The 18569-nt window shown below is 37.8% G+C and overlaps 1 pseudogene; it reads right to left on the bottom strand.

Annotated features, from left to right (window-relative positions):
• Positions 1-12465: 12465 nt before the first annotated feature.
• LOC116150690 (probable G-protein coupled receptor 160) lies at positions 12466-18234 on the bottom strand (annotated as a pseudogene).
• Positions 18235-18569: the final 335 nt, after the last annotated feature.

Below are 18569 nucleotides of genomic sequence, written 5' to 3'. Positions count from 1 at the left end.
GCAACTCTTGTCCCTCTAAAATCTGTTGTCCACAAGGTAGCCACCACCATGATTTTTAAGCATGTTAAACAACTTATGTCAGGACCTGTTCAAATTCTACCGGGAATTCCCATTGTACTTTGAGTGAAATCCATTCTCCTTAGCCTGGCCTGCCAAACCCTATGCTTTCTGACTTCTGTCTACCTCTCCCCTCACTCAGTACAATCTACCCACACTCGTCTTTGTCTATTCCTTGATCATACCAGACTTGGTTCCTTTATAAGACTTTAAAAATTTCTGTTTCTCTGATGTGTTATTTTTCTACTCATGCATTAAAATTTTCCTTTCTGACATTGGCTTTCAGCTTGTGCTCTTCTTTGTGTCTCTCCTGCTTAGAGTTCATTTAGCTTCTTTGATCCTTTTACCAAATTTGGGCATTTTTGGCCACTTTCGGTCAAAGAATCACTTTCTGATTCTCCTGTCCTTCCTGTGTTACAATCACACATATGTTGGGATGCTTGAAATTTCCCACAGGTCTCTGAGGCTTTCTTCATTTTTGTTCACTCCATAATCTCTGGTCTTCAGATAGAAAAATTTCTATTGATCTAGCTGCAAGTTTTGTGATTGCTTCTTTTGCCATCTCAGTTACGCTCCTGAGCAAATCTAGTGATTTTTTTTCACTCCAGTTATTACACTCTACAGTTCTAGAATTTCAATTGTTTTTCTCTCATGTATATATATTTTTATTTCTCTGTTGATTGTCCCTATTTTTGACTCAGATCGATCCACCACTATTTTCTTTTAATTTTTAAACAGTTATTGCTTAAGTTCTTTTGACATATTTATAACAGCTTCATTGAAGACTCTATCTGCTAAATTCAAAATCCAGCCTTGCATAGAGTCAGATTCTATTGACTCGTTTATCTTCTTGAGAACGGGTTATACTTTCCAGTTTCTTCCCTATTCTAGGTAATTTTTATTGAAAGATGAACTTTATAGGTAATATGTTCTAGTGACTTTGATTTTGTTTCGTTTTTCTGAATGTTGTTGTCTTTTTTGTTTTGTATCAGTTGATAATCATCTTGTCTTCAGCTGGACTCAAATTGCTAAAACTGTCTCCCACGTTGGGTGTAAGCAATGATGTCTCTACTCAGCATTTGTTTTCCCACCTAGAACTTTGACACTCTCCCCTTCGCTTGTATAGTTTTGTATTCAGCCAGTGATTCAGGTAGTGTTTATGTTCAAACACCTCAATTCGTGTAGGGTTGCCAGGTAAAATACCGGATGCCCTAGGAAATTTGAACTTCAGATAGCAATGAATAATACTTTTACTTTACTTAAAATCCAGTTTTAACTTGGCTTTCTCTATTTTATTTGCTAAATCTTGCAAGCCTACTCAAGCCATAAGGCCACCTCTCTCTGCCAAGCAAGTGGCATGTGGATCGAGGAATGCATTCCAATGTACAGCAACATCCGTCTCTCTCAAGCTGTCCCAGACTTTCCATTTTTGCCTGGCTCCCTGGAGTCTCCCGCATGCATACATACTTTAACAGTTAGAGGGGTGGAGTATTAACATCTGGGCCTTTTTATAACTCTTCATTCCCAAACTCTCCCCGTAAAATGGCTGGCTGGCCTGCCAATATCCCCAGATTGAGTCCATCACCTACACATAGCAAAGGTGTGGATTTTTACCTTTGGGGCTGGAGACTGAGGATGGAAACACCCCCAGGTTAAAAGGCCACAAAATCACCTTCCTACCCAAGCAGTAGCAGTATTTCATAAAGAAACACTTCTCAGGTTATTGTCTGTCAGTGCTATGAAATAGTCGTTTTCAATAATTTTGCCCAGGTTTTTGACTGTGTTGTGTGGACATGAATTGCCCAAACTCTTCTCACCACCGTCACTGCATGGAGAATCCCCACAAGATCGATTTTGAAAGACAAACAGAAAGCCGAATAAGTGAGTCACTCGGTGCTACCTGAGTAGTTGCAATGTGCTTGCCACTTAACTGGATGTCAGAGGTCCACAAGAGTGATGTATTGTGGTCACTGTCCTCAACAAGCCTACGGTGAAGCTGGGAAGTTGTCTGTAATGACACCGTGCATTGCTGAAACTGAGCACAACTTGTCTGAGCAGAAAGGTTTTCCAGTTGCTTATGAGTGAAGGTGGATTTTAAATTACTGAAGCCTAGCATATGTGGCCCTAAGACATTCTGGGTACTGAAAACTGATTCCCCCTTGTGAGGTGGCAAAAAAAAAAAATCAAAGTTGTAAACATGTAACATATTCACAACTCAATAACAGGAGCTTGTCTAGCACCTGGTACCTACACAGATAATATCTGCATTAGAATTTACAGAACCAAGGAGGTGCTCTTTCTGTCAGAGTCATCACAGAGATAAGTCTGCCTTTGTCATGTATACAAACAGTTATGCCCACCACATTTCCAGAGTATTCTGGAAGTGAGAAATGAAAGGAGAATGGAGCATGGTGCTTGGCATCTGGGGTCTCACAAACACTTGGCACAGACAGACATATAAACAGAAAAGTAGTGAAGTGCAAGGATAGGACACGGGAAAGGGGACAAACTGAACATATAATAACAGCTATCGCTTTTGGGGGGTGGGTAGCATGTGTCATCATCACTCATCTGCTGGGTACCAGGCTCCAGACACAGGGTCAGCCAGGCTCTGGAGACACAGGGATGTAAAAGTGTTTGAATAGCTCATAGTCCAGTAAAGCAGACAGCCACAAATTAAAGAGCTGAATGTGATGTGATGAGACCCATGTGATGAGACCCACGGCAGGAGTGAGTTTGGGATACGTGGAACACAGAGAGGAGGCATGTATTCCAGCTGGTTGGGAACAGCTTCACAGAGTGGGTAGTATAATAATATTATTACTCACATTTATAGATGAGATGACTGAGGAACAGAGAAGTTAAGTCATTCACTCAACGTTATACACCCAGACAGTGATGGAGACAGTTACCAATCTAAGTCTGTTTAAATGCAAAGTCCTGTGAAAATGCACCATACATTACAAGAATCCCTCTCTCTTACTATTATCCTCTTTTTCAATTCACATTTACCACCTCTAGTTCAACTTGGTCCTGCCCTTCCTTTGGTCCTTGCCTTTCTTATTTTTATTTAAAAGAAAAATTTTGCAACAATTGTAGACTCACATGGAGTTGTAAGAAACAATACTGATAAGATCTTGCAAAACTATAGTATAATATCACAAATTGACATGGGTATGCTCCACTGATCTTATTCAGAATTCCCAGTTGTATCCGTGTGTGTGTGTGTGTGTGTGTGTGTGTGTGTGTGTGTGTGTGTGTGTAGTGCCATACAATTTTATAAGTTGTGTAGGTTTGTGTATCCAACACCACAGGAAAGATACTGAAGTGTTCCTTCATCACGAGGATGGCAAATGTAGTCCTTTTATAATGACACATTGTTTCCCACCCTACCATCCCTATCGCCGATAACCTGGCAACTACTAATACGGCCTACATTTCTAAAATTTGTGATTTCAAAAATGATACAATAATGAAATCATACAGTACGTAACCTTTTGGAATTGTCTTTTTTTTTTCCTCAACATAATTCCCTGAAGATTCATCCAGGTTGTTGAGTGTATCAAAAGTCTGTTTTTATTGCTGAGTAGTACACTGAGCAAGAGACGCATCACAGTTTGTTTAACCATTCACCTGCTGAAGGCTGTTTCTAGTTTTGGACTATTACAAATAACACTGCTATGAACATTTGTATACAGGGGTTTGTGTAAATATGAACTTTCATTTCTCTGGGATAAATGCCCAAGAATACAATTGCTAGGACCTCTGGAAATTGCACATTTAGTTTTGATTAAACAGCCAACCTGTATCGCAGAGTGGCAGTATCAGTTTACACTGCCATGGAAGATGTACGAGAATGAGTGATCCAGATTATCCACATCTTTACCAGCATTTGGTATTCTCACTGCTTTTCATTTTGGCCAGTCTGACCAGTGTGTAGGGCTAACTCATTGTCATTTTAATTTGTTCTTCTGGTGGCTAATGGTGTTTAATATCTTTGTATATGCTTTTTTGTGCCATTTTATGTCCTCTACAGTGAAATGGTCATTCATATCTTTTGTTCATTTTCTAATTGGCTTATTTTTTAACCTTGTCCTTTGAGAATTCTTTGTATATTCTAAATACTAATCTTATGTCTAATATGTAGTTTGAAAATATTTTCTCCCAGCTGATAGCCTGTCTTTTCATCACATTCACATGAGCTTTCACAGAGCACAAGTTTTTAATCTTGATGTGGTTCAGTTTATCATCTTTTCCTTTTATGGATCATACTTCTGGTGTCAAGCCTAAGAACACTTTTCCTAGCCCTAGATCTCAAAGATTTTTCTATGTATTTCAGATGTTTTTACTGTTTTATGTTTTACTTTTATGTCCACAATCTATTATGAATTAACTTTAAATGATGTGTGAAGTTTAGGTGCAGATTCATTTCTTGGATAGTCTGAAGTTCAGTTTCTCTAGAACTACTAGTTGAAAAGGCTATCCTTCTTCCATTGAATTGCTTCTGTAGCCTTCTCAAAATTCAATCCAGTATCTTTGTGTGGGTCTATTTCTGGATTCCCTATCTGTTCCACTTGCATATGTGTCTATCCCTCAGCCAATAACACACTGTCTGGGTTACTGTAGTTAAAAAACAAGTCTTAATATTCCTCCCACATTACTCTTAATGAAGACTGTTTTCACTATCCTTGGGCCTCTGAATTTCCATATAAATTTTAGAATAGGCTCATCTGTACCTACAAAACATCCTTGCTTGTATTTTTAATAGAAATTGCATTAAGCCTGGGATTTTGATAGGAGTCTATTTGGAGAGCATTTACCTCTTTTCTGGTTGTATCTTCCAATCCACAAGCACGGGAGGTCTCTCTATTTATTTAGGTCTTCTTTAGTTTCATTCATCAATATGTTGTAATTGTCAACATGTGGATCCTGTATATGTGCTATTAAGTGTATAGGTACATGTTTCATTTTTCTAGAGTGACTTTAAATGGTAATTTTTTTTAATTCTGAAGTGGTTTTTTAATTTTTTTAATAAATGGATGTTGGGGATTGAACCCATGACCTTATGCACACTAAGCAGGCACTCTACCACTGAGCTAATTACCCTCTCCCCTGAAGTGTTTTCTTAAATTTTCTTTTTTTTTTTTTTAACATTTTTATTGATTTACAATCATTTTAAAATGTTGTATCAAATTCCAGTGTAGAGCACAATTTTTCAGTTATACATGAACATATATATATTCATTGTCACATTTTTTTCTCTGTGAGCCACCATAAGATCTTGTATATAATTCCGTGTGCTATACAGTATAATCTTGTTTATCTATTCTACAATTTTGAAACCCCAGTCTATCCCTTCCTACACTCTGCCCCCTTGGCCACCACAAGTTTGAAGTCTATGTCTATCAGTCTATTTCTGTTTTATATTTATGCTTTGTTTTTGTTTTTTTTTCAGATTCCACATATGAGTGATCTCATATGGTATTTTTCTTTCTCTTTCTGGCTTACTTCACTTAGAATGACATTCTCCAGGAGCATCCATGTTGCTACAAGAGGCGTTATGTTGTCCGTTTTTATGGCTGAATAGTATTCCATTGTATAAATATACCACCACTTCTTTATCCAGTCACCCATTGATGGACATTTAGACTGTCTCCATGTCTTGGCTATTGTAAATAGTGCTGCTATGAGCATTGGGGTGCAGGTGTCATCCTGAAGTAGGGTTCCTTCTGGATATATGCTTAGGAGAGGGATAACTGGTTCATATGGTAAGTCTATTTCTAGTCTTTTGAGGAATCTCCATACTGTTTTCCACAGTGGCTGCACCAAACTGCATTCCCACCAGTAGTGTAGGAGGGTTCCCCTTTCTCCACAGCCTCTCCAGCATTTGTCGTTTGTGGATTTTTGAACGATGGCCATTCTGACTGGTGTGAGGTGATACTTCATGTAGTTTTTATTTGCATTTCTCTGATAATTAGTGATATGGAGCATTTTTTGACGTGCCTATTGATCATTTGTATGTCTTCCTTGGAGAATTGTTTGTTTAGGTCTTTTGCCCATTTTTGGATTGGGTTGTTTCGTTGTTTCTTATTATGTCGAATGAGCTGCTTATAAATTCTGGAGATCAATCCTTTGTTGGTTTCATTTGCAAAAATTTTCTCCCATTCGTAGGTTGTCATTTTGTTTTACTTATAGTTTCCTTTGCTGTGCAGAAGCTTGTAAGCTTCATTAGGTTCCATTTGTTTATTCTTGCTTTTATTTCTATTGCTTGAGTAGACTGTTCTAGTAGAACATTTTTGAGATGTATGTGAGATAATATTTTGCCTATGTTTTCCTCTAGGAGGTTTCTTGTATCTTGTCTTATGTTTAAGTCTTTGATCCATTTTGAGTTTATTTTTGTGTATGGTGTAAGGCAGTGTTCTAGCTTCATTGCTTTACTTGCTAATGTCCAGTTTTTCCAACACCATTTGCTGAAGAGACTGTCTTTATTTCATTGTATAGTCTTGCCTCCTTTGTCGAAGATTAGTTGACCAAAGTTTGTGGCTTCATTTCTGGGCTCTCTATTCTGTTCCATTGGTCTATATGTCTGTTTTTGTACCAGTACCATGCTGTCTTGATGACTGTAGCTCTATAGCATTGTCTGAAGTCTGGGAGAGTTAATTCTCCAGCCTCTTTCTTTCTCTTCAGTAATGCTTTGGCGATTTTAAGTCTTTGATGGTTCCATATAAATTTTATTATGATTTGTTCTAGTTCTGTGAAGTATGTCCTGGGTCATTTGATAGGGGTTGCATTAAATCTGTAGATTGCCTTGGGCATTGTGACCATTTTAACAATACTGATTCTTCCAATACAGGAGCATGGGATATCTTTCCATTTTTTTAAGTCTTCTTTAATTTCCTTCATCAATGGTTTATAGGTTTCTGTGTATAATTCTTTCATCTCCTTGGTTAGATTTATTCCTAGGTATTTTATTACCTTGGGTGCTATTTTACAGGGGATTTTTTGTTTACTTTCTTTTTCTGTTGATTCATCGTTAGTGTAAAGAAATGCAACTGATTTTTGAACGTTAATCTTGTAACCTGCTACCTTGCTGAATTCTTCGATCAGCTCTATTAGTTTTTGTGTGGACCTTTTAGGGTTTTCTATATATAATAACATGTTGTCAGCATATAGTGACACTTTTACTTCTTCCTTTCCAATATGGATCCCTTTTATTTCTCTCTCTTGCCTAATTGCTGTGGCTAGGACTTCAAAGACTATGCTGAATAAGAGTGCTGATAGTGGGCATCCTTGTCTTGTCCCAGATTTTAGTGGGAAGCTTTTGAGTTTTTCACCGTTGAGTACTATGCTGGCTATAGGTTTGTCATATATAGCTTTTATGATGTTGAGATATGTTCCCTCTATACCCACTTTGGTGAGAGTTTTTATCATAAATGGGTGTTGAATTTTATCAACTGCTTTTTCTGCATCTATTGAGATGATCATGTGGTTTGTGTCCTTTCTCTTGTTGATTTGATGTATTACATTGATTGATTTGTGTATGTTGAACCTCCCTTGTGTCCCTAGGGTGAACCCTACTTGGTCATGGTGTATAATCTTTTTATCTTTTGTTGGATTCTATTTGCCAATATTTTGGTAAGGATTTTTGCACCTATGTTCATCAGTGATTTTGGCCTATAATTCTCTTTTTTTGTAGTGTCTTTGCCTGGTTTTGGTATCAGGGTGATGGTGGCTTCATAGAATGAGTTTGGGAGTATTCCCTCCTTTCAATCTTCTGGAAGAGTTTGAGAAGGACTGGTATGAGTTCTTCTTTGTATGTTTGGTAGAATTCCCTGGTGAACCGTCCAGTCCTGGACTTTTATTTGTAGGGAGGTTTTTTATTGGTATTTTGATTTCATTTCTAGTGATCGGTTTGTTCAAGTGGTCAGTTTCTTTCATTCTGTCTTGGTGGACAGTATGTTTTCAGAAACTTGCTCATCGCCTCTAGGTTATCCAGTTTGGTTCCATATAGTTTTTCATAATACTCTCTTACGACATTCTGTATTTCTATTTTATTTGTTGTAATTTCTCCATTATCCTTTCCTATTTTGCTGATTTGTGCTCTCTCTTTTTTCTTCTTTGTGAGTTTGGCCAGAGGTTTGTCGATTTTATTTACTCTTTCAAAAAACCAGCTTTTGGTTTGATTGATTTCTTCTACAGTTTTTTTAATCTCTATTTTATTTGTCTCCTCTCTAAGCTTTATAATTTCCTTCCTTCTGCTGCCTTTTGGGGTTTTTTTGTTCTTCTTTTTCTAGTTCTTTCAGCTGGTGGGTTAAATTGTTTATTTGAGATTGTTCTTCTTTTCTAGGAAGGCCTGTATCACTATAAACTTTCCTCTTAGCACTGCCTTTGCTGTGTCCCATAAATTTTGTGTGGTTGTGCTTTCATTGTCACTTGTCTCAAGGTATTTTTTTAATTTCAGCTTTGATTTCCTCATTGACCCATTGGTTTTTTAATAACATATCATTTAATCTCCATCTTTTCCTTTTTTTCTCCTATGTTTCTCTGTTGTTGATTTCTAGTATCATGGCATTGTGGTCAGTAAAGATGATAGAAATAATTTGTATCTTATTAATATTTTTGAGGTTTCTTTTGTGCCCAAGTAGATGATCAATCCTAGAAAATGTTCCATGTGCACTTGAAAAGAATGTATATCCTATTTTTGGGGGGGCGTAATGCTCTGAAAATATCCACCAAGTCTCATTTCTATATCGTCTTATTTAATTTCTCTGTTGCTATATTTATTTTCTGCCTGGAAGATCTGTCTAGTGATGTTAATGCGGTGTTAAAATCTCCAACCATGATTATATTCCCATCAATATCCCCCTTTAGTTCTGTTAGTAATTGTTTTATGTACTTAGGTGCTCCTATATTGGGTACATATATATTAATGAGTGTAAAATCCTCATCTTGTATCACTCCTTTAATCATTATAAAATGTCCTTCTTTATCTTTCTTTATGGCCTTTGTTTTAAAGTCTATTTTGTCTGAAATCAGTACGCAACACCTGCTTTTTTGGCTTTTCCATTTGCAAGGAGTATCCTTTTCCATCCTTTCACTCTCAATCCATATGTGTCCTTCTCCCTAAAGTGGGTCTCTTGTATGCAGCATGTTGAAGGTTCTTGCTGTATTATCCAGTCTGCCACTCTATGTCTTTTGACTGGAGCACTTAGTCCATTAACATTTACGGTAATTAATGATAGATGTGTGTTTATTGCCATTTGGAACTTATCTTTGCAGTTGATTTGCTATTTCCTCTTTGTTCCTTTCTTCTTCTTTTTGTGGTTCGGTAATTTTCCTTTGTATTATCATGGATTTTATTTAGTTTTTGTGACTCCTTTGTAAGTTTTTGGCTTGTCGTTACCCTTTTTTGTAAGTCTATTAGCCCATTAGTATACCTGGTTTTATTAAACTGATAGTAACATGATCTCAAACCTACCATACTGAGAACAAAAAATTTTTAAAGAAAGAAAAAAATTCTATATTTTCCTGCCTCCTTCTCCCAAAGATTTAGATGTCTTCTTTTACAATTTCGTGTTTATTTGTAATTCATGAGTTATCACCTTTCCAGTTGTGAGTTTCTCATTTCTGTAGCATCCTGCTGCTTTTCTATTTAGAGTAGACCTTTCAATCTTTCTTTTAGCACGAGTTTAGTGTTGCTAAACTCTTGTAGTTTTTTCTTGTCTGTGAAATTCTTTATCTCTCCTTCTGTCCTAAAGGATAGCCTTGCTGGATAAAGTATCCTAGGCTGCACCATTTTTTTTTAATTCAGGACTTTGAATATATCTTGCCACTCCCTCTGGCCTGTAGTGATTGTGTAGAGAAATCAACTGAGAGCCCTATGGGGGTTCCCTTGTAACTCACTCTTTGCTTTTCTCTTGCTGCCTTTAGGATCATTTCTTTATCCTTGACTCTGGGACTCTGGCCATCTTTATTATGATATGTCTTGGTGTGGGTCTATTTGGGTTCTTCTTGTTTGGGACCCTCTGAGCTTCCTGTACTTGGATATCTGATTCCTTCTTTAAGTTTGGGAAGTTTTCAGTCACAGTTCCTTCCAATACCTTTTCAATCCCCTTTGATCTTTCTTCCCCTTCAGGGACCCCTATTATGCAAAGATTGGCATGCTTTATGTCATCCCATAGGTCCCTTATGCTATTGTCATTTGCTTATCCTGTAGCTGTTCAGATTGGGTGCTTTCTGTTGTCCTGTCTTCTAGGTCACTTATTCATTCCTCTACATTATCTAGTCTGCTTTGCACAGCCTTTAGATCATTTCTCATTTCAGCCAATGAGTTTACCAATTCTACTTGGCTCTTCTTTATAGCTTCAGTTTGATTTTTGACATATTTTATATTTCTAAACACTATCTCTTCTAGTTCTTTCAGTACTTTGATCACTCCTTTTTTGAAATCTTGATCTAGTAGGCTATCGATGTCTATTTCATTGATCATTCTTCCAGGGGATTTCTCTTGTTCTTTTAATTGGAAATGGTTTGTCTGCTTCTTCATCTTGCTCATACCTCTCTGGCACTGTGGTTTATGGAGTATCAGTTATCTGTTGTGGTCCTTACGGAGTCTATTTATTTATCTATCTAACGCCTATGTAGGAATAACACTTAAAAAAACAGAGAGAGAGAGAGAAACAGAATTTTAAAAGAAGGGAGAAAAAATGGTTTGAAAACAGTGTATAATGAATAATATAAAAGCAAATTGAAGTAGAATAGGAAATCCGGTTGAGACGTCTTTTAAAAACCTTTAAAAAAGGAGAAAAGAGGGGAAAAGTGTATTTTAAGCCTGTGTATAATCAATAATAGGACATCAAAACCAAGAGAAATAAAAATGAAATGATGTGGATTTTTAAAAATAAATAATAAAAATATTTTTCCAAATTTAAAAGTGATTAAAACTGGGAGTATATATAATTGTTTAAGAAGTAAAAATTAAAAGGGTAATACAAAATAGAACAGGTAAAAGCAGATTTAAAAAAGAAAAAAGAGAAAAAAAAGGGGAGGGGTGTTCTCATGGAGTCTGTGTGCCCTTAATGCGAACTCTTTCTGTCTTCGTCCTGTTTTGGAAGCTCAGCTTGCTGTTTCCAGAGGCCCTCCGTTGGCGCCTTCATCTGTGCTGCTCCCAGTGCCTGTCGGCAAGCAGGTGGCGCCCCCTCCCAACACTGGGTCAGGTGCAGCTCTCCTTTGCTGTGGGCGGGCGGGTCACTGCCCCTCCTGATGCCGCAGTCAGATGTTGCAGACTGGCCGGGTAGGAGGGCGGGTCGCACCCTCTCCCAGCACTTCTGTCAGGTGCAGCGTTCCTGCCGGAAAGGCGGGAGGCTGCCCGCCCTGTCCCGGCGCTGGTCGCTCCGCTGCTCTGTGCCGCTGCGGGCTCGGGGAAAACCAAGAAACAGCCCTGTCCCTGCTCCGGGCCAAAACCCAGTTCCTTGTTTGTCTTGGCGGAGCAAGTTCTCTGAGGGATCAGGACGGAAGGAACCTATCTGCCTCAGGCTGTAGGCAAGTCTCCGTCTGGCCTTTGAGGCTGCTAAGTCCTCAGGTGCGGATGCAGGTTTCGCCCCCTCCCCCACCTGGGTGCTCAGTGCCAGAGGATACATATGGCAGCTGTGCCTGAGCCCCGCCTCTCTTCCCCCGAAAACTTTCTGCGGGTTTTCAGAGATGGGGGTATGCACCCTTCCCCCCAGGGCACATCAGCCGTGTTGTTTTATGGAGGGCCCAGACTGTTCTGCCCTGCACACCCACAGCCATGGCGCGCAGCCCCCTGCAGTCCCCCTGGGCTGCCTCAGTGCAGCCGCCCCCGTCTTCCGCCTGTCTCCGGCAGCCTGGCCCGGGCAGCCTGGCCCAGACCCCAGGTGCTGGGCCGCATCTCAGGCTGGGTGTCGCGGTAACCCTCTGTGCCCATTTAACTTAGTTCTGTCAGTCAAGGGCTGCTCTGTACAGATCCGAGCCTTGGAGGCTCCCCCTCAGTCCTATTGGCCTCTCGGTTGGAGAGGGGAGACCCAGCGAACGAGCACCAGTCCTCCTTTGCCGTGCCCTCCCCGCTGGACCCATCCGCACTGTTTTGCCTTTTCTGCTTTCTTTTTTCCTTTTCTCCTACCAGATTTTTGGCGTCTTTGTCTTTTGAAGAGGATGATGTTCTGTCGGGGTTCCGCAGGTGCTCTGGTTGGCTGAGTGGGTCTGTGGATGTGAGTCTTGGTGTATTTGTGGGAGAGGGTGAGCTACAAGCGTCCTTCTACTCCACCATCTTGGCCTCCTCCGGTAATGTCTTTTTCATTTTGGTTTCCACTAATCATTTTTAGTGTCTAGAAATGCAATTTATTTTTTAACCTTGATAAAAATGTTTATTTAAGGTCATATTTTAAAGTTGGCAGTGAACCTCAGAATTACAGAACAGTTTGCATCCAGCAGCTTTTTGGGTAACAGAAACATCAATATGGCCAAAATATTGACTCTTTTCACCATTGTGTTAATAACAAATTTACATTTGTAATATACAGTATTACTGAGCAGGTATAAACTCATTTTGTTCTGTTTTTCTTTAAAAATAACTATTTAATAAATAAGAGCATAGCCCCAAAGATACATTCTGAAGAGTTATAAAAATGAGTGGAGGGGAAGCTTCAGTTCCTTTTTTGTCCTGTGTCCTCAGTCATCATTCCTTCCTATTTGTAGAAGTATGACAAAGTATGATTCTTATTGTAGTTGTAAGTTTTGATTAATGACATGACGATATATTAACAAACTAATTTTTCCACTTTTATTGAAATACAAACAGCATATAATAAATTACTTTGGGTATAGGCCTTTCAGTTTGCTCAAGATTGTGAATCATAAATGGAATGAAGCAGCATTTCCATTTGATAAGTGGATCCACAGGTAATGTGATGTCTCTTAAATTAAGCCTGTGGCAATTAAACCAATAAACTTTAGCAATGAGAAATCTACTGAGAAAGTCCAACCAGGGAATGTTCATCTCAATACAGGCTGGAATATGTACTTTAAGTGAAAAGGATGATTACTTGAGTACAAATGGCAACCAAGTACCAAGAAAACAATAGTTTGGGCAGGAATACTTTTTTAGAGCTCACCGTATAACTAGCAGGATGAAAGGGGAAATATAGGGTAGTCTCACTGATATAGGAAGTTACCCTAATAGCCTGTACCAAGGTAATAACTTCTGACCAAGAGGTTATAAAAGCTATAGATAAAATCATCACCGTGGAAAATGACAGACAGTAACTCTTAATACTGAAGTAGAAAGGATGTTGAAAAGAATAAACATTCTGTGCCTTCAGGCTTTGGCAGACAGCTGGATCCTCTAAACTGTAAACAAGAACTGAAATATAAATTAAAATTACCATGAAGAAATAAAATGATTTTTGATGCTTAAATGGAAGCTTGTGGTTTTAGAGAGATTCAGGTAATAATTTGGACAACTTATCAGGAAAACTGGACAATAGGAAAAGCCAAAGCTAAAGGAAATAATTTGAGTAAATAGGCAGATGTGGTATTTAGTAAGCCTATTAACTAAAAGTACAAGACTCCATGATATAGGATATAATGGAAAAGTTTACAAGACATGAAAGATCGATGAATGCTAGTAAAATGTAAAACAAAAAAATCTATAAAATTCTGAGAGGTGTTTTGTCTTCCCATTTCTAGCATGAGGATATTTAATAATGTGTTCCAAAGTATAATCAAGAATAGCAAACAGCTGACATCTAGGGGCTGGTTGGTTTGATGGACCCGGCACTGAAAAGAGCAGTCCTCTGAAGAAAAACTAGTCATGTTTTTAAATTTCAAAAGGCCTCTTGTAATAATATGATAAAACACTGCTTTCATTTTCTTTTTCATCCTCTGCTTTCACCAGTGGGTCTTTCTGATGATGTTATGGTCTATTTCAGTTTCACTGCCTTGAATTATCTTACTCTGAGTCGTTTGCACAAGTGTGGAGGAAGGCAGGGCATTTCCTCCTAGCTAGGCTTTCCTCAGCAGGCCAGCCCCACCCGGCCACCTCCCAAATTCAGAGGGCTGACCCTGTCACCACATCTGGACACCACCTGAGACATGGCTGTTCTGGCTGGTGCTCAGTGGCCTGGGTGCTGGGGGCCTGACTAGGCCTGCTGTGCTGTGAGGTCACTGCCCCAGCACCACAACCCTGGGTTCCAGGTGACTGCCCCAGGGAGAGGCAGAAAACCCCTGGCAACCTCTTGGATCTGCCCCTTGCACTGAGGGGAGGAGAAAGGAAGGTGTGGCTGGGGGGACATAGAGCACGGCCACCTGGGACCACACTGTGATCCTGCCAAGGCTCTGAGGGTTCTGAGGGCTCCCCATCAGGAAGTGCTGGCCTAAGATTTAAAACACAGTTCACTTTTGACAGATGATTTTGCGGCCTCAGACCTGATTTAACTCAATTTTGGTTTTTGCTTTTTGCTTTGGGAGTTTGTGGATGGTTGGTGGTGTTTTTTTGTTTGTTTGTTTGTTTGTTTGTTTTTGGTAGCTTTCTTGGTATTTCCTATGGAGACAACGTCATCTGCAGAGAGGGGCACTTTTATTTCTTCCTTTCCCATCTATATGCTTTTCATTTCTTTTCCTTATCTTACTTATGTTAAGTGCTAGAACTTCCAGTCCCTTTTTGAATAAGAGTGGAGAGTTTGACTGTCCTTTCCTTGTCCCCAGTCTTAGTGGTAAACTTTCAGTCTCTCACTGTTTTAAGCCTGAAGTTAGCTGTAGGTTATTTGTAGACGTTCTTCATCATGTTTAGGTAATTCATCCCTATTCCTAACTTTTCTGAAAATTTGTATCATGACTTGGTGTTGGATTTTGTCCATAATCTTGTGTGATCCTAGATGTAATCATAGTAATGTTCTTTAGTGTTTGTGGACTACATTCATTTTTGAATGTTGAAACAACACTGCTTACCTGGAAAAACTCTCACTTGTTCATGATGTATAATTTGTTTTTATGCAGTATTGGATTTGGCTTGGTAATATTTTGTAACAATTTTTGTGCCTATGTTCACGAGGCATTTGATACGTAGTGGCTTTTTTTGGTGTTGTCTGTGTCTGCTTTTGGTATGAGGTTAACATTGGCCTCATCAAATGAGTTGGGAAGTTTTTCCTCCTCTTAATTTTTGAAAGAGGTTGTGTAGATTGGTGACTTCTTTAACTGATTCACATAATTTTCTATTTAAATCATCAGGGCCTGGAAATTTATTTTCAAATGTTTTTTATTACAAATTCAATTCCTTTAATAGTTTTAATACTATTCAGATGTCTATTTATTTAATCTTATTTCAGTTCTGATAATTTTTGGTTTTCAAGGAATTGGTCCCTTTCTTCTAAATTGTTGGGTTTATGAGCATATAGTTGTTTAGGGTATTCCCATATTATACTTATTAATAGCTGCAGACTCTAGAATGATATCCCCTGTTTAACTCTTGGTATTGGTGATTTGTGTCATCTCTCTTTGGTATTTTTGTCAGTCTTGCTAGACGGTTGTCTATTTCAGTAATAGTTTTGAAAGAATAACCTTTAATTTCTTTGATTTTTTTCTGTTGTTTTCCTATTTTCAATTTGATTTACATTCTGGTGTTTATTATTCCCTCTCTTGTGATTTCACTTCTTTTTTTCTCTCTTTTCTTTTCTAGTTTCTTAGGATAGAAGCTCAGTTTATTTACTTGAGAATTTTTTTTCTTTTGTATTGTAAGTATTTAGTGCCATAAATTTTCCTGTCAGCACTGCTTCTGTGGCTTCATTCTCATTCTGTTCCAGGTATATTTCATGTCCTTCATGATTTTTTTTTTTGACCCATGGATTATTTAGAAATATGTTGTATCATTTCAATGTGTTCAGAGATATTTCCTGTTGTCTTTCTGTTATTGATTTTCTGTTTTCTTCCATTATGGTCAAAGAACACACTGTGTATGATATCACATCTTTTCAACTTGTTGGGGATTGTTTTATGACCCAGGATAAAGGTGTATGTTAGTGAATGTTCCATGGGTGCTTGAAGAAAAATATCCTGCTGCTGTTGACTGGAATGGTCTATATACATTAATTAGATCCTATTTTGGTTGACTGTTTTTTCAGATCTTCAGCATTCCTACTGATATTCTTATTTAGTTGTTCTATCAGTTGCTAAGAGTGTTTTACTGAATCCCCTAGCTATAACTGTGGATTTCTCTAATTCTCTTTTGATGACTCTTCTTTCTTTTCTGCTCTTGGGGAAGCTGTCAGGGAGATGGCAGGTCTTGATTGTACCAGGACTGAGGGTCAATTTGCTAGGTCTAATTACTTCATACCTACTTAGCTTCAATAGTACAAAATACAGCTCCTATACAGTTATTTCCTTCTCCTTTATATTGTTATAGTCACACATTACAGCTTTATGCATCATGTGCCCATTGTATAGATTGTCTTATAAATCATACAGAAATAAACAAAATAAAATAATTTTGGCTATTATATTTTTCAATGAATATTACTTCAGTGGTGTTCTTTATTTCTTAGGATGGCTTCATGTCCCCATCTAGATTTTTTTCTTTTAACTTGTACAACTCCCTTGATCCCTTTTGCAGGGCAGTTATGCTAGCAATGAACTTCCTTGCTTTTGTTTATCTGGAAATGTTTTTGAAGGATAGATTTTCTACATACAGAAATCTTGTATGACTGTTTTGTTGTTGTTGTTGTTGTTATTGTTCCTTCAGCACTTTAAATCTATCATTCCACAGCCTTCTGGCTTACCTGTCTTGTGATGAAATAAGCTGATAATAATTTTGAGGATTATATGTGATGAATCATGTGTCTCTCACTGCTTTCAAAACTCGCTCTTTCAACAGTTGGATTACAAAATTTTTGAGTTTATCTACTTTGAGTTTTCTGTCTTCCTGGAAGTGTATACTCATGTCTTTCATGAAATTTGGGGACATTTTTGGCCATTGTTTCTTCAAATATTCTTTCTGCCACTTTCTCTATTCTCCTGGGATTTCTATAATGCATTCATTGATACTAATGATGGTACCCCCATAGCTCTCTTTGTCTCTTTTCATTTTGCTTCATTGTTTTCTCCTTCTGGTAGTCAGAATGGATGATCTCAAGTGCCTGACCTTCAAATTCACTGATTATCTTGCTATTTCAAATCTGCTATTGAAACTCTCTACTGAATTTCTAAAAACTATTTTCACCTATTTTAAATTTTTTTAATTTGGCCACTAGAACATTTGAAATTATCTGTGTATCTTGTGTGATATATACATCTGTGTGTGTTTGTGTTGTATGTGGTGTGTTTATTTTTAAGAGCAATTTTAGATTCATGGCAAATTAAGAGGAAGGTACAGAAATTTCCCTATTATTCCCTGCCTTTACATAGGCTTCTCCTGCTATCACTATCCCTCACTAGAGTGGTACATTTTATAATTGATGAATCTACATTGACATAACATAAGTACTAAAAGCCCATAGTTTATATGAGGGTTCATTCTTGGCACTGTACATTCCATAGGTTTGGACAAATGTCTACATGACATGCATCCATAATTATAGAACCACATACAGCATTTTCACCACCCTAAAAGTCCTCTGTGCTACACCTATTCATGACTCCCCATCCCAAACCCGGGCAACCACTGATTTTTTTATTATCTCCATAGACTTGCCTTTTCCAAAAGTCATATAGCTGGGAACTTACAGTATGTAGCTTTTTCAGATTGGTTTCATTCACTTAGTAATATGCACTTAAGCTACCTCTGTTTTTTCATGGCCTGGCAGCTCATTTCTTTTAAGCACTGAATAATATTCCATTGTCTGGATGTATCACAGTTTATGTATCCATTATACCTACTGAAGGACATCTTGGTTGCCTCCAAGTTTTGGAAATCATGAATAAAGCTGCTATAAACATATGTGTGCAGGTTTCTGTGTGGACATAATTTTTAAAATTCTGTGGGTAAATATCAAGAAGTGCAATTGCTGGATTATATGTTAGAGTGTGTTCAGTTTTCTAAGAGATTGCCAAATTGTTTAACTTGGCCATATTACTTGCACTCCCACCAGCAATGAAGGGAGTATAACCTTTAAAAATTGTGAATCATCATATTGTATACCTGTAACATATAATATTGTACATCAACTATCCTTCAATTAAAAAAATTAGGAAAGAAAGAATAGATAAGATTCAAATAAACAAAATTATAACTGAAAGAGGAGACATTACAACTGATACTACCAAAACACAAAAGATCATAAGCTATTACAATGAAAAAATATTCACCAATAAATTAGATAACCTAGAAGAAATGGATATATTCCTTAAAACATACAATCTATGAAGATGGAATCATAAAGAAATATAAAATTTGAACAGGCCATAATGAGTAAGGAGAATTAATTAGTAATCAAAAATCTCTGAAGGAAGTTTGCCAAGATGGCGGACTAGAAGGACAATCAGCTCATCCTCTCCCAGGAATACAC

This window comes from Camelus dromedarius, chromosome X, assembly GCF_036321535.1.
Source record: "Camelus dromedarius isolate mCamDro1 chromosome X, mCamDro1.pat, whole genome shotgun sequence".
NCBI classification, from domain to species: Eukaryota; Metazoa; Chordata; class Mammalia; order Artiodactyla; family Camelidae; genus Camelus; species Camelus dromedarius.
The sequence above is the reverse complement of the archived record's forward strand: the minus strand, read 5'-3'. Positions and strand labels throughout refer to the sequence as shown.